The 14,382-nt window shown below is 41.8% G+C and overlaps 1 protein-coding gene across 8 annotated transcripts in view; it reads left to right on the forward strand.

Annotated features, from left to right (window-relative positions):
• The window catches only part of LOC135241338 (oxysterol-binding protein-related protein 6-like), a 109,645-nt gene that overhangs the window by 63,769 nt on the left and 31,494 nt on the right, over nt 1-14,382 (forward strand). For 2 of the 8 annotated variants that reach the window (XR_010325974.1, XM_064311606.1), the window contains exon 1: nt 1,732-2,077. The exons of 1 other annotated variant lie outside the window; for it this stretch is intronic. The gene's annotated coding sequence lies outside the window, so the exon portion shown is untranslated. Of the gene's footprint in view, nt 1-1,731; nt 2,078-14,382 lie in introns of those variants that run through there. 5 more of the 8 variants (XM_064311608.1, XM_064311607.1, XM_064311609.1 and 2 more) reach the window with 3 other exon arrangements.

Below are 14,382 nucleotides of genomic sequence, written 5' to 3' on the forward strand. Positions count from 1 at the left end.
CCTGCCAGCAGGGTTATGTCTGCTGCTCCTGTTCTACGTTACCTTTGCAGTTTATTACCGCAGCTGTTAATTTATTACCTCAACTGTGACCTGCTCAACCCATTTTATTTGTTGTGATTGATCCTTTATTACATTTCTGTTACATCCATTTTACTGCTACTTCACAGCAGGCCGGTCAGTGCAGGATGGGCTCCCCCACTGTAGTCGGGTTCCTTCTAAGATTTCTTCCCATCGAAGAGCTTTTTCTCACCTCAGTTTGAGGGTTTTTCTCCCCGATGGGAGTTTTCTTTACCTCATGTGCCTGCTATTTGGGGGTTCGCTATGAGGTATTGGTAGGAATGCATAAGTCTAGTTTGTGTTGTAATGGCACACACAACCTACATGGACACAATCCATGGTTTTTTAAAAATAATTTAGTGTGGTAATTTGCTGTTAACACGCACCGCATATATTAAAGCCATTGGAAAAGGTACATTCTGCTTGGGATTATACTTCTAACAGAGTGGGTGTTGGGCTGGTACATTGGAAGGGATGCCATTCCCTTCATACTGTACCTGTGTCCTTAACCTCATTAGGATTAAGGTAAATGGACAGCAGTGATGGACAAATCAGAGGGCTAATGAGGACCTGTAGTATAATTATATGGGTCTGGTCTTGATGATTGTTTTGGGCTTTGGGGTGCAGCAAGAGAGGAGGGGGGGACCTGACAAGTAGGTTTTATAGTTGGGGGCATAGTGTGCAAACTGCATGTGTGTTCCTGTTAAAACCCTTTACAGTCCTGTATGCTACTGTTAAAGCCCTTTACAGACCTGTGTGTTTCTGTTGAATCCTTTTACAAACTTAGAGAAGTTAGTAAAAATAAGTCAAAACGATTAGATTTAAATAAGAATAAATAAAATAATCTGTTCAATTTCAATATACATACTGGCCAAAGCACATGCCTACTGTAATTGGCCCACTAATATAATGTGTATACTTGTTAATCATTCATATATCATTAGCTAATCATAAAGTGCATGTAATTAATATGAACTGTTTGGCTTGCAATGCAGTAATATGTTGACAGTGTTATTTATGAAATATGTATTCTTATCCTGTTTAATATTCTCATCAGATGTTTCCCATTGGAGAGCACAATGCAGCTGAATACAGGACGCTGGTTCTCCTATGATCTCTCGCTTTGGATAGGAAGGACTGGGCCTATAGGTGGGGACTGTGTGTGCGGCAGGCACTGTGACTCAGACACTTGAGCACTTGGCACAAAATTGCTTTTCTGATGGAGCAGGCGGGTTATTTCCTTGACAATGAAATTGCATGCGATAAAAATAGATGGAGAGAAATGGGAAATACTTATTCATTGGGTGACCACGTGCTGTAACTGACTCGCGCCTACCCACTGGAGATAGACCGAAATATATTGTACTATGGAGTGGCGCTGGTCTGCTATGCAGGTGTATTTTGTCGATAAGATATTTGAAAACTTAAAAGTAAGGCAGCCCTTCGATCAGTCATTATTACTTTAGGTGCATGAAGTAAAATAATGTGTCAAACCAATTTTTACCATCCCATTGCGTTGCGATATAATTAATAATTGTTATACGCCTGGTACTACTGACAGTCTCCTGTCCTGGGCTGATTGGGAATTATTATTATTATTATTATTATTATTATTATTATTATTATACTTTTTTCTTTCTTTTTTTATCGCACCTGCTGCCTGCTCAGTCAGGAAGGACCGACCGAGTGATTTTTCTTCCGTGCCACAATCACGCGCAGTGATCCACTCCGGACATTCGGCTTTACTCTGGTCCATTCTTGCTGCAAGGAGGAGCGATCGTCCAGCTGCATCTAAGGAACGGGCAAACACAGCACTTTAACCGGTCTTCCGTACTTAGCGCCTGTCAACCTGCAGAATCCCTTCGGAAACATAAACGGTTTTTGGGGTTTTAATGGTCAGCTGTTTCACGAGTAGGCTAGCTCTTGTCGGAAACCGTTTCAGACCTGACTGAAACAGTGAAAAGACCACCAGATTTCTTCCTGTGTCCAGCCAGAAGACATGCTTAACACTACATTTCTGGTAAGAAATTACGATCTATTTGCGCGGTGTGTTCATCTATGTAGGTTACCTTTCTGAAGAACAATTAGACCATTTGGAGCTTTTGGAATTAATATGTATAGTCTGTATGTTAGCTATATTGATATGTTTTGTTTGTCACATAATTGACCTAAGCTTAACAGCATTCCGAAACATTTGCAATGTAGGTAGATGACCATGGAGATAATAATAGCGGTACAGTTGACAGAATTTTACATAGCTGGAAAGAGCGTTATGCTCTGGCTACCGAGCTGTGTGTTAGGTCAAGCTTCAGTGTTTCGTGAGAATTGCGTGCAAGTTTAAAAATACATTGGCTAGCTAGAGCATCTTACGGGTTCTAACTATTCATTCAAATAAATCATTGGCATCCCGCGAGTATCTAATTACAAACAGACGCTAACGAGTGCTAGACTGTTTGAACTCCAGATAATTTCTGAAAGAGCTTCAGTACATACAGTACACTTGTCTTGACTGAGACAGTCATAATGAGCACGGCTAGCGGTAGCCTAGTGGGCACAATAATAGTCTGCTACTTTCGTTCATTTTTGTCATAATGAATTATTGTTTGCTTCAGTAAATTGGAAATGTATAATCTCTAAAACCTTTAAATTCCAGTCACCCCCATTTTTAATAGCCTATGCCAGATCCCTTCATACATGACTGAGAATTTTAAATGTGTCGTTTTGAAACCAAGGTCAGAAAATGACATTGCAGTATGGCATATTTCCCTCTTTTTGCTAAAACAGCATGCAGTCCAGATGAGTGGACATAAAATTAAATAAATTACATCAATTATAACAATATTTTTCATACTTAGTTTTCTTGTAATTCAGCACCATGACGGGGCAAGAAAGTATAGACTGCAGACTGTAATAATTCGTTTATTTTTTTAAATAAACGTTTCTCTTCTCGGAATGTCAGTTAATCGTGAAGTTGTTCTTTTTAAAGTCAACAAAAGTTTTTTTTTTTTTTGTTTCTCCTCTTCCCGTTTCAATTGCAAATCAGCTAATGTTAACACCAAGACAGATGACATCCATTGGAATTTAAAAAGAAACAAAACCTTGGATATATTTTTTCTGAATGTAGCCAAGTAAATAAATAAGTGAACACATTTATTAATTAATAAACAACACCATAAAACCCTCCAATATTAAATATTTTTGAGGTGGGGAAATGTTTCATACTCTTTATTTATTTTTTTATTTTTTTGGCTGTTGCTGGACAGATGTAGTCCTACAGCATAGTGCTATTTGGCGAGCCTTGGGATGGTGAATAGCGTGTGACAGGCCCAGTCTAAAAGCTCGTACCATGTGCGTTAATGATGGATAACCTGTCAGATTGTGGTTGCAGGTGAGATGAAATGCGAATGGAGGATAAGAATGTTAAATGTGCAGGTAGAATCTCAACAAGGCAAAATAAGTGAGGGAATACCATAAACGATTGACAGGGAATAAAGTGAGTTTCATTGTAGAACAGTCAAGATTGAGAAGTTCAGTCGTTGACTTCCTGTAAGTATCTCCTGTAGTTATAATTGCCAGCAGTTATTTCTGAATGTTGCATCCTTCAACTAATTCAGTGAAGGGGCATAATTTCATAGAGTTTTTTTCTATGGCTCACTTTGCGTTTGGGGAAATGATTCAATTACAGATGTTTGCTCTTCTCACAGATTTTGCTTCATACAGAAGATTAAGTTTGTATAATATCAACATGAAGGGAATTTGCAGCTATAAAGGAGGCTAAAACTAATGGTAGTGTCTGTGGCACCTACTAATAGTGATGTAGCTTATAGTAGGTCTATTTACAAGATTAATGCCAGAAGATGTGGCTGGCTGATCCATCATAGAGAACAAGAGCATAGCTTCTCAATGAATTTAGTCGACTTTGCCACTGATTTCAAAGATGAACCCTATTTCTGTCATTTTGGACTGACATTTCTGATTAATCATAGTCCATATTTAACCTCAGGTGAGACGCTAGTTTTTATGACTAGGCCTAGGCCACCAGATTGTGCACATAGACGATTTCTGTCCCTGTAACTGTTAGGTACTCAGCTCTATCAGGAGAGCCCTAGCAGTGTTTCAGTTGGACACAAAGCCCCAGTGTGTTTTCATTGTAAACTGATCTGAGGAGGGGTGTCCATCCTGTAAGTTCCCTTTAATAATGCAGCAGGAGGCGGAAACCAGCCTGTCTGGAACAGCAGTCTGCAGTGTTGGTGTTCTGATTGGAAGGTGGTGTGGTCAGTATTAGGCAAGTGGTCTGTGGGTCAGTGATTGAGGTGTGTTCTAATGACATGGTGGTCTGTGGTGTTCAGTGATTAGAAGGTGTGTGTCATGAATGGAGAAGGTTGTGTGTGGTGTTCAGTGAAGAGGAGTTGTGTGGTGTCAGGAATTGGGAAGTGGTCTGTGGTGTTCAGTGAAAGGAAGATGGGGTGTGTTCATGATGGAGAAGGTGGTGTGTGGTGTTCAGTGAATATGGAGAAGGTGGTGTGTGGTGTTCAGTGAATATGAAGAAGGGGGTGTGTGGAACTCTGCAGTCCACCTGGTGTGGGGTGTTCAGTGAAGATGGAGAAGGCGATATGTGAACCTCTCTGTAGAAGTTAGGGATTAGACACACTCTTCCCTTTTGTGTGATTATGGTGTGTTTTAATGCAGTTTTGTTGGTATTGTGGTGCAGCAGAGAGCCCTTTTTGTGAAACAGTGCTTAAAGTAGACAGAGTTAAACAGCTCAGGTGTTTGACCAGTTGCAGTGGCAGCGTTCTGCAGAGCTCCAGTGGTTTCACAGGTGTAGCTACATCACGCAGTTGTGAAGTTAACGGAAATGGACAGCCTGTGGCTGAGAGCTGCTTAGCATGCGGGAGAGTGAGGCTCTCCAGGTCTTTGAATGGTGTATTACGAATACCCCTTATTTGGTTTCCAATTCAAAATGGTTTACTTCCTTTGTTATTTGTGTTTTGTGGGTATTCTGAGTGGAGCACTGTAGTGCTGGACTGCGCTGGACTGCGCTGGACTGCGCTAAACTGTGCTGCAAAGCTTTGGGATTTCTGCAGGCTGCACAGGGACGTGTCTGCACCCTCACACCCTCCAGCCCAGCAGAGGGGGCCGGTAGTCACGTGCTTGCCCCGATCAGCAGAATGAGAGGTATTCTCGAGGCCTAGGGGGCTCACCTGACATCTCAGTGAATGAGTAACAAACTGGTTTGGATTGTCTTCTGTTAGGCCTGTTCACTGTTTTCTGTCTAAAAGGGAAACCCCCACTGGATAATGGAGAGAATGACAAATTAAGGGCACCTCTTATCTGGTTGCCGATTCAAAATCGTTTACTTCCTTTGTTATTTGAGTTTTAAAGGCTAATACCATGGAGCAGTGCACCATGGGATAGCTGGCCCTGTCTGGCTGAATGCTCTCCCTTTATGAATGGACATTGACTCTGCTCTGTATTTAGAAGAGTAGCATTAAGGCTTTTGATTTTCATTATCACATAAAGACTTTGTCGTAGTGTCCTGCACTACTACAACAAGTAAATCTGATTTCAGAGAGAGTAACAACTCCTGAAACACTTCAAAAGGAATCAGATGTTGTTTGGCAGTGGAAAGGACAGAGGAAGCTAGGTGGTGAACTATTTGACTTGTATCTATCTAGCCTTGTCTTTGTGATGCTTTAATATACACACTTATGCAAGCATTCCTTATAATGGTCATAATTCTCAGAGGTTTAAAAAGAAGCCTAGTGTTGCACATTAAAAAAGTGTCGGTCTGAATTGTCTTGGGTAAAACGTTCATTTTGTAGCTTAGTTTTGAAACATGGGAAAAGCATGATGTGGAGCCATGGGGATGCATTTTGTCACTGAACTTCCCATCACGGTTCCCTTTACGTAATTTATAATGAGGACCTTGTGAAAAATTTTGGCAAAGCTGCTGGGTCTGTATTAGTGGGCATGATTTTTATCTGCTAATCTGCCACATGTCCAGTTGACCTGCACAGTGTATCACCTCAGACTACTGAACCATTAAAAATAGTACCTGAGGGAAAATGGAATAGGCCTATTTGTTTCTAATTTTGACAGGACAAAAACACCCCGGAGTTCTTCTCTAAAATTATTGCTTGGCCCATACCATGGTAGTTCATCAAAGGGGTTTTTCATGCAGTTGATTCTGAGCAGTTGTGTTTGAGGATAAGATTCCTTCTTTCAGCAGTGGTTTGTTCCATTTATTCCCTCAGTTTGGATTATCTCAAAACTATAACTGACATATTTCACTCTTTTAATTGCGTATGATTTGTAACATTAAAGTTTTACGTTTTGAACAATGGCCCTGCAATGAATTGGTGACCTGTCCAGGGTATGTTTCTACCTCTCACCCGATGCATGCTGGGATAGCCTCCAGCCCCCCGCTCACCCCCACCCCCTGCTGTGGCCCTGACCAGGAATAAGCAGGTTACATAATGGATGGATGTTGGACAGTGTCTAGATATTCACACTTCCTTTTCTCAGTCTGGTGATGGCTGGCTCCAGAAATCAGACCCATCCTTGAGCTGACGTTCTGCTGCGGCCAATTGCAGTTTCCCTCATATTTACATTGAGCCACATCATTTCGGAAACAAACTTTATTTAAAATGTCAAAAAGAATAACAATGTAGGGGAAATCAAGTGAGACGTATAAGAGAAAACAAAATCTTCTAGGTTTCAAGTGAGGATCTTAATTCAGGTGCTTTCTGAACCTTTGTGGCAGAATTATTTTTGGGTAGGGATTACTCACCCTCGATCCAGAGAGAGAAACACTGCTCTGCACTCATTTATTATTTTCTGTGTCCCTTACATCCTGTCTGCGTTCTACTCTTTCGATCTCCTTTCTTTCTTTGTGATATTTTCTTTGTATTTTCTTTCCATTCCATTGATCCATCTTCATGTTTCTCTTGTTTTTTAATAGTGTATTGCTATTAAAATGGTAACACACACAGCACCTTATGTAGCCTATATGCTGAGCTTGTTTGTTCTCTGTTGTGCCGCTTGTGTGTTTTTGAAAAGCACAGGCAGACCATACCTGGGCCATGTCAGTTCACCTGGTCCATATGGTAAAGATGCTTAGAACTTAAATATCTCAAATTTATTATCACTATGAGTTCAAACGCATTCCCTGAATAAAATTAATCTGCCATCCAGATGGAAGGAACTGGAATTTTTCCCTTTGAAATGCTTACCTCTCTGTTGGTATGTTAAGGGTAGTAACTGAAACGTCGCAGGTTCATTTAGCTGGTGAGGCACTGCTGTTGTTTGCTTAGCACGAGCTGCTTCCGTAAAGATCCAGCTGGGTCAATGGACAATATGCTGATCTGGAGCTATTTAAACTGCCCTGGGCAAGAGCCTCTGACAAGCAGATGAATAATAGCAGAAATTAAATATTGTTTTACCGACCTCTACACTAAGCTGGCTTTCTGTGTAACATGCCAGAAATGCAGTTCAGCGCAGCTTGTGGGTCAGCTCCAGTGTGCAGTGTAACAAGCCTTGATTGCTCCCTAAACTGACGATTGCATAAAAATGCCTTTGAGTACCGTCTGGAGTCTGAATTATAATCCATTGCGCTGCTTAAGACCTCCTTCTGGGGTCCTTGACCTCATACGGTAGGACAAGGGACTGTTTTTTTAGAAAAGAAAGCCCCAAGCAATTCAGGGACATGTTGTTGGCTTCAGGTCCTTCATATGACGGGTGCAAATTGAGGTTTGTGCCAAACCAAACAGGGACACGAGGTGTCCTCGTGCGTTTTCCCATTTGGGTAGTGATTCAGTGTCAGGGGTTTGAGGGGAAGTCTGTGTGCCGGTGACCTTACTGTACAGGATTTACACTGTGCCGAAAATTCTGCAGATTCAGGAGGAAAAGGGAAGGATGGCGGTGAGAATGTTTATGAAGCAGGCTTGTTTGGGAAGGGGAGGGGGGGGGGCACAGTCACACTTTGGTGGTGGGCAAAAAAAAATAAAACCTTCCTACAGCATCTTGCCCTTGACCAATCATTTCATCACCATTTGCTGTTTTAATGCTTGCAGGCGTGATTGCTTGGTGACTGCCAATTTACTGGTGTCATGGCTTTAAAATGATCATCGGCATGGCTAGCTAGTTAATCTAGCTCCTGTACAGGTAATGAACTAATGTAAAGCGTGCTGCTGAGTGTATTGCAGCAGGTCGCCAGGGCTAATATTATATCAGTTTATTGCGGCATATTATCAGTGATGGGCAAATTACATTGGAAACATAATGTGGTGCTGATTGTGAATTAGGCTACGTGACTAAAAATGTAATTACCATTTACAAATGATTTAAAATATTAAAGGTACAGAGTGTCACTAAAAAGGTACAGTTACATTATCCAGCAGCGCTGTCTTCCCATACAAATGAAACTCTGGGAAATACACTTCAATTTAATTTGCATCTACCGTAAGCTCATTTGTACCCCATGTTGCGAGATAGATATCAGAATCTGGTGTGTTTGTAGTGTACACAGTGCACATGCTCAGATTCTTACATTCACTGAGCTCCAGTGTGTGGCTCAGACAGTAAAGAAACGCACTGCACACGCTCAGATTCTTACATTCACTGAGCTCCAGTGTGTGGCTCACACAGTGAAAGAGGCACACTGCACATGCTCAGATTCTTACATTCACTGAGCTCCAGTGTGTGGCTGAAAGCAGCGTGGCCCTATACTGCCGCTTGCAGCACGAAGGAGGGCCCATTTGAGCCAGCGTGGCCCCGTGGACTTGAACACGCTGTTAAAGCCAAAGACCAAAACGAGCAGGGCTTTGCGTTAGCTGGTGCGGTGTGGAGATAGCATTGTTCTGTACGCATAGGGCCACAAACCCACAGAGACGCGCCCATCTCCGCTCTGTCAATCGGACACGCTGCCCGAATAAGGGCAGCGTTTCATCCTTTTGCTCTCGTTCAGGCCGTGGAAGCTGCTGGGAGTAGCTGCAGTCCCAGTTAAACATGCTTATGTGACGGAGCTTGTGATTTGTGTTTTCACCTGCCATTCTAACTCTTTTGTCCTTTGTCACGCACCATATTGCAAAATGCTATTGGCTGGCACGTGCCATCTTCTGTACTTATTGTGGAACACTATTGGCTGGGAAGCACCATCTCCTATACTTATTGTGAAGCACTATTGGTCGATACATGCCGTCTCATATTGGCGGTTGTGTCAGTTAGAAGGCTCCGAGCCACTGAGTGCCATGCCAGTGTAAATGTGCAGGAGGCTGTGACTCATCACAGGATCATCGCTTGCCTTTTCTACACTGCCTTCTAGAAAAATACATGTGACCTGGACCCTTCATTCTACTACTACTACTGCTACTTTACTACTTTACTACTATTACTCTGATTTACAACTACTGTGGCCTACTACGCACAACACAGAACACCTAAGTGGTATCGAATATATACGATACTGTCTAGCTCTCCTTCCGCTCAAAACACACCATTTTATTTCAAATCCTCATTTGTCATTTCTTTTTCAGTGTTTAATGAGTAATGTATTATTCATCTTTGAAGCTTGAATCTTAAAAGTTGTCTCATGAGAACTCAGAGACTGAGCCATTTGCTTGTTTTCAATGCAGGAATGTGATTTTAGCCTGCTCTTCCGTGCTGCACATTCAAAGTACGGCAAGGAGAGAAACGGAAGCGCTCGCCTTAACTGAGTTTATTTTAAGTTGACACGTTTCTCTGGTAACTAAGGCTGTCCCTTAAAGTTAATTGGGTAATTGGATCACCGGCGTTGAGCCTGGCAGCTGCAGGCTGGGTCATGTGTTCAGTCTGCCTTTGTTACGGCTGTAGCTGCAGCTGTGAGGACAGACTAGCGTTGACTCATTCTAGTGCTTGCTTAGCATCTGACATTTCCACTCCACGTAGATACTATTGTTACCCCATGCAAAGCTTTCTCTGAAGAGTGATGGTTGTCAAGGAAACAATGAAGTGACAAATTGTCATTTTATCAGATTTTCCCAAGATTCTTTTGTTCATGATTATCTGCTTCTATCATTCAACATGAGCAAGGTCTATTCAGCAGTATTGCAAAATTCAAAATACATGAGGCCAGTTAGTACTGTTTAAGAGATTCATTAGATCTATTGTGTGCCAGACCCTTTAGCTTTAAATAACACATATGCTCTTATCTACAGTGACTTACAGTAGCTAGCTCAGCAGATAATTTAGCCTGTTAGTTTACATTTTGCCATCTTGCCTTTGTTTACTCCTTGCCTATATTAGCCTATATTGTGCAAGAATGTATGGAAAGCCATGTTGATACAGGCATATCTAGAAAGCTAGCCACACCCTGGGTGCCTCTTCCTGTGGTGGTGCTGGGATTTTTTTCCTGGAGGTGCTAAGGGGGGAGGTAGGTCAATGCATGGAGGCGCTGGTAATTAATTTTTTTAATTAGAATGATCTATTTTGTAATTAAACTTGATTTTACAGACTTTAAAACAGGAGCTATTTAGCTATCTATCTTGGGAAAAAAAAACATTCTGGGCTGCCAACGAAGGTTGCGATAACCTGCTAGCAATTACACCAGATGGTTAGCAAGGGTTTAGGCCTACTTCTTATTAGCTTTCAATGTCATACTTAAAAATATATATGTATTTTAAATTTATCTCTTTTAAAATAGCATTTGAAAACATTGTTCCCATTAGTGGCGAGTTTTGGTAATTTGCTCGCTTCTGATAACTCCAAATGCACAATCACAGGAAGTGTTTGCAGTCCACTGAATTGTGGGAGCCCTAGCAAGAGATTGGGGTGCCCTTGGACAGCAACAGAGCGGAAGTGAAGTCAGTCTCAGGAGATCACTATAAAGCTTGACAGATGGTATCATAATTTTGCACATGTGACCCTTTTCCCTGTATTTTGATTGGTTGAGTGATAGGTAGATATTGTTTCTCTTTGCATGCTTGAGATAAGTGAGTGTTCATTTATGGCCTGTATGTCAGAACCGCCCACTGGGCCTGTTTGCGGTACGCAGAGGAAGGCCAATCAGGAAACCACGAGCAGATGCGGTCATTGTGTGGTCTCTCCCAAGCAGGGGTCATTTCAGTCTGAGTCAGACTCCTGTATGCTCATTCTACCAGATTATGTAGCACAGCTTCTGTCTCCTGATACTTGACTTCGGTGTACTACCAGCCAGCATTTTGATTGGCAAGAGTAAGGAGCCTCGCTTGCACTAGAGGATAAAAAAAATATTTTCTTTTGTGTGGTGCATGGTAGAAATGTTCCCTCTAAAGGAATCTGACATTAGCCCTGCGTGGATTCTGGCAGTGACCTGAGCTGCGTTCTTTCTCCGAGGTAAGGAATGCGATTCGCTAGAATAGACAAAGACATGGGTTGAGTCAGACCCAGTGTTTACCACAAGAACAAAGCAAAAGACCTTAAGTGCTGCGAGGTCAACCTTAATTGAGCTTTATTATTGATAATCTTCAGTAATGTAGATTTCATTCATGTGGCACATAATAACATGCCCTGTCAGTCACTGTGTGTGTGCGAAACAGTGTACGGGCCCAGACTTGGAAAAGGACGATAATAGTGTATCTTGAAGCATGGGTGTGTGGGAGATGCTCATTTTAAGTGTACAGCAACACCAGCTTTTAGCCTGTCTCCACCCGTTTCAGTCTTTTAAAAGATGCAAACTGGGGTTGAGAGTGAGAGCACAGAGTGGAGAAGAGAGGAGGGAAGAATGAGAGAACCAGTCGGTAATGGTCATGGAACCGGAGTCAGTGAGGGGGAAAACAATCTTGTGCCTGTCACTGTTCTGCGTAGGGACCTGCCATAGGCCCAGCTAGCTGTAATCGCTATTTTATTACAATGTCAGCAGATTGCATTGAATCATTGTTTCCTAAAGATCAGCAATGGCATCGGGCACAATAAACAAAATAGGACTCAAGTGCTGTCCTTTAGCTTTACTGAGAGGACAAATGAATGATCCGACTGTATCATGCCGCGACATAATCTTATTTATTCCCCTGATAAGGAGTCAACTAACTTGAACAGGATTCTTACACAAGGTCAGGTCCAGGATTCCGACACAAAACCAGATCCAGGATTCTTACACAAAACCAGATCCGGGATTATTAATCAAAACTAGATCCAGGATTTTTACACAAAACCAGATCCAGAATGAATGCAAAAAACCAGACTCAGGATTCTTAAACAAAACCAGATTCAGGATTCTTGCATGAATCCAAATCTGGGGGTAACAAACTGGGCCAAGAAACAATAACATTCACCATCTATAAATTCCTCTTTGTCCTGCTCCTTCTCTCAAAATGTAATGAGAGGTCGACCAGGCTGTAATTTCTGCTGTATGACACACGTTAGATAAATGATGAGCAAGTAGATGACTCAGGAGCTAATGAGCTGACTCATAGTTGGAGTGATAATGTCCAGTCGGCACATAACCGCCGCATAGCGTCGTGATTGGGGTCAAAGGTTAATTACTGAAATGCTTTGTAGCAGATGGGCCATCAGGCGCAGCGTGTGATGCTCACGGGCAGGATACGAGTTCCTGGTCCTGGGATAGCTGTGTTTTTATCCACACTGTCTTATCTGCCAGCTACAGTCAGACTGTGCACTCACACACACTTCCTTTTCTGATTAGCATTCTCTTTCTGTCCATCCAATGAAGATTACTTTAAAATGTAAAATTCACTTTCTTTAGTGTTACTTTAAAAAGTCAAGTTTATATGATTATAAAGTTATAGAAATATACAGTTAAATTAACTGAAAACATAATCTGAAATAGTCATCATATTTAGTAATTGGTTGCCAATCCGTTGCAAACATCATGTGGCTTCCCGAGTAGTTTTGCATGTAACTATTTTTGGAAAGTGAGGCTGAATTGCCTGCATTTGAAAGCAGGTATGTGATCTGTGTATGTTTGGTAAGGGCTGGTGTGTGGCACTGGGCTGTTTCTGCTTTGCAAACAGTCACACCTTTCAGCTTGACTAGTCAGGCTCAGCTCTGCAGCTGTCTTGTGTTCGCCATGTGGGAAGTGTTTCAGAGGGTCTGGTAGAGAACGGGTTAAATTATGAATTCATGTGTGCGCATTGTTGTTAGGGTTACACTCAGTACAGTATCATTAAGGTCACACTCAGTACAGTGTTGTTAGGGTTACACTCAGTACAGTATCATTAAGGTTACACTCAGTACAGTGTTGTTAGAGTTACTCTCAGTACAGTGTTGTTAGAGTTACTCTCAGTACAGTATCATTAAGGTTACACTCAGTACAGTGTTGTTAGAGTTACTCTCAGTACAGTGTTGTTAGAGTTACACTCAGTACAGTGTTGTTAGAGTTACTCTCAGTACAGTATCATTAAGGTTACACTCAGTACAGTGTTGTTAGAGTTACTCTCAGTACAGTGTTGTTAGAGTTACACTCAGTACAGTGTTGTTAGAGTTACTCTCAGTACAGTATCATTAAGGTTACACTCAGTACAGTGTTGTTAGAGTTACTCTCAGTACAGTATCATTAAGGTTACACTCAGTACAGTGTTGTTAGAGTTACTCTCATTACGATATCATTAAGGTTACACTCAGTACAGTGTTGTTAGAGTTACTCTCAGTACAGTGTTGTTAGGGTTACACTCAGTACAGTGTTGTTAGAGTTACACTCAGCACAGTATCATTAAGGTTACACTCAGTACAGTGTTGTTAGAGTTACACTCAGTACAGTATCATTAAGGTTACACTCAGTACAGTGTTGTTAGAGTTACTCTCAGTACAGTGTTGTTAGAGTTACACTCAGTACAGTGTTGTCAGAGTTACTCTCAGTACAGTATCATTAAGGTTACACTCAGTACAGTGTTGTTAGAGTTACTCTCAGTACAGTGTTGTTAGAGTTACACTCAGTACATGGTAAATGGTAAATGGACTGCATTTATATAGCGCTTTTATCCAAAGCGCTTTACAATTGATGCCTCTCATTCGCCAGAGCAGTTAGGGGTTAGGTGTCTTGCTCAAGGACACTTCGACATGCCCAGGGCGGGGTTTGAACTGGCAACCCTCCAACTGCCAGACAATCGGTCTTACCTCCTGAGCTATGTCGCCCCTGTACAGTGTTGTTAGAGTTACTCTCAGTACAGTATCATTAAGGTTACACTCAGTACAGTGTTGTTAGAGTTACTCTCAGTACAGTGTTGTTAGAGTTACACTCAATACAGTGTTGTCAGAGTTGCTCTCAGTACAGTATCATTAAGGTTACGCACAGACGTGTGTTTTGTGTGTGTTTTATGCTGCATATGCAGAGGGAAGCCTTTGGGCAGATGC

The sequence above is a fragment of the Anguilla rostrata genome, chromosome 15 (assembly GCF_018555375.3).
Source record: "Anguilla rostrata isolate EN2019 chromosome 15, ASM1855537v3, whole genome shotgun sequence".
NCBI classification, from domain to species: domain Eukaryota; kingdom Metazoa; phylum Chordata; class Actinopteri; order Anguilliformes; family Anguillidae; genus Anguilla; species Anguilla rostrata.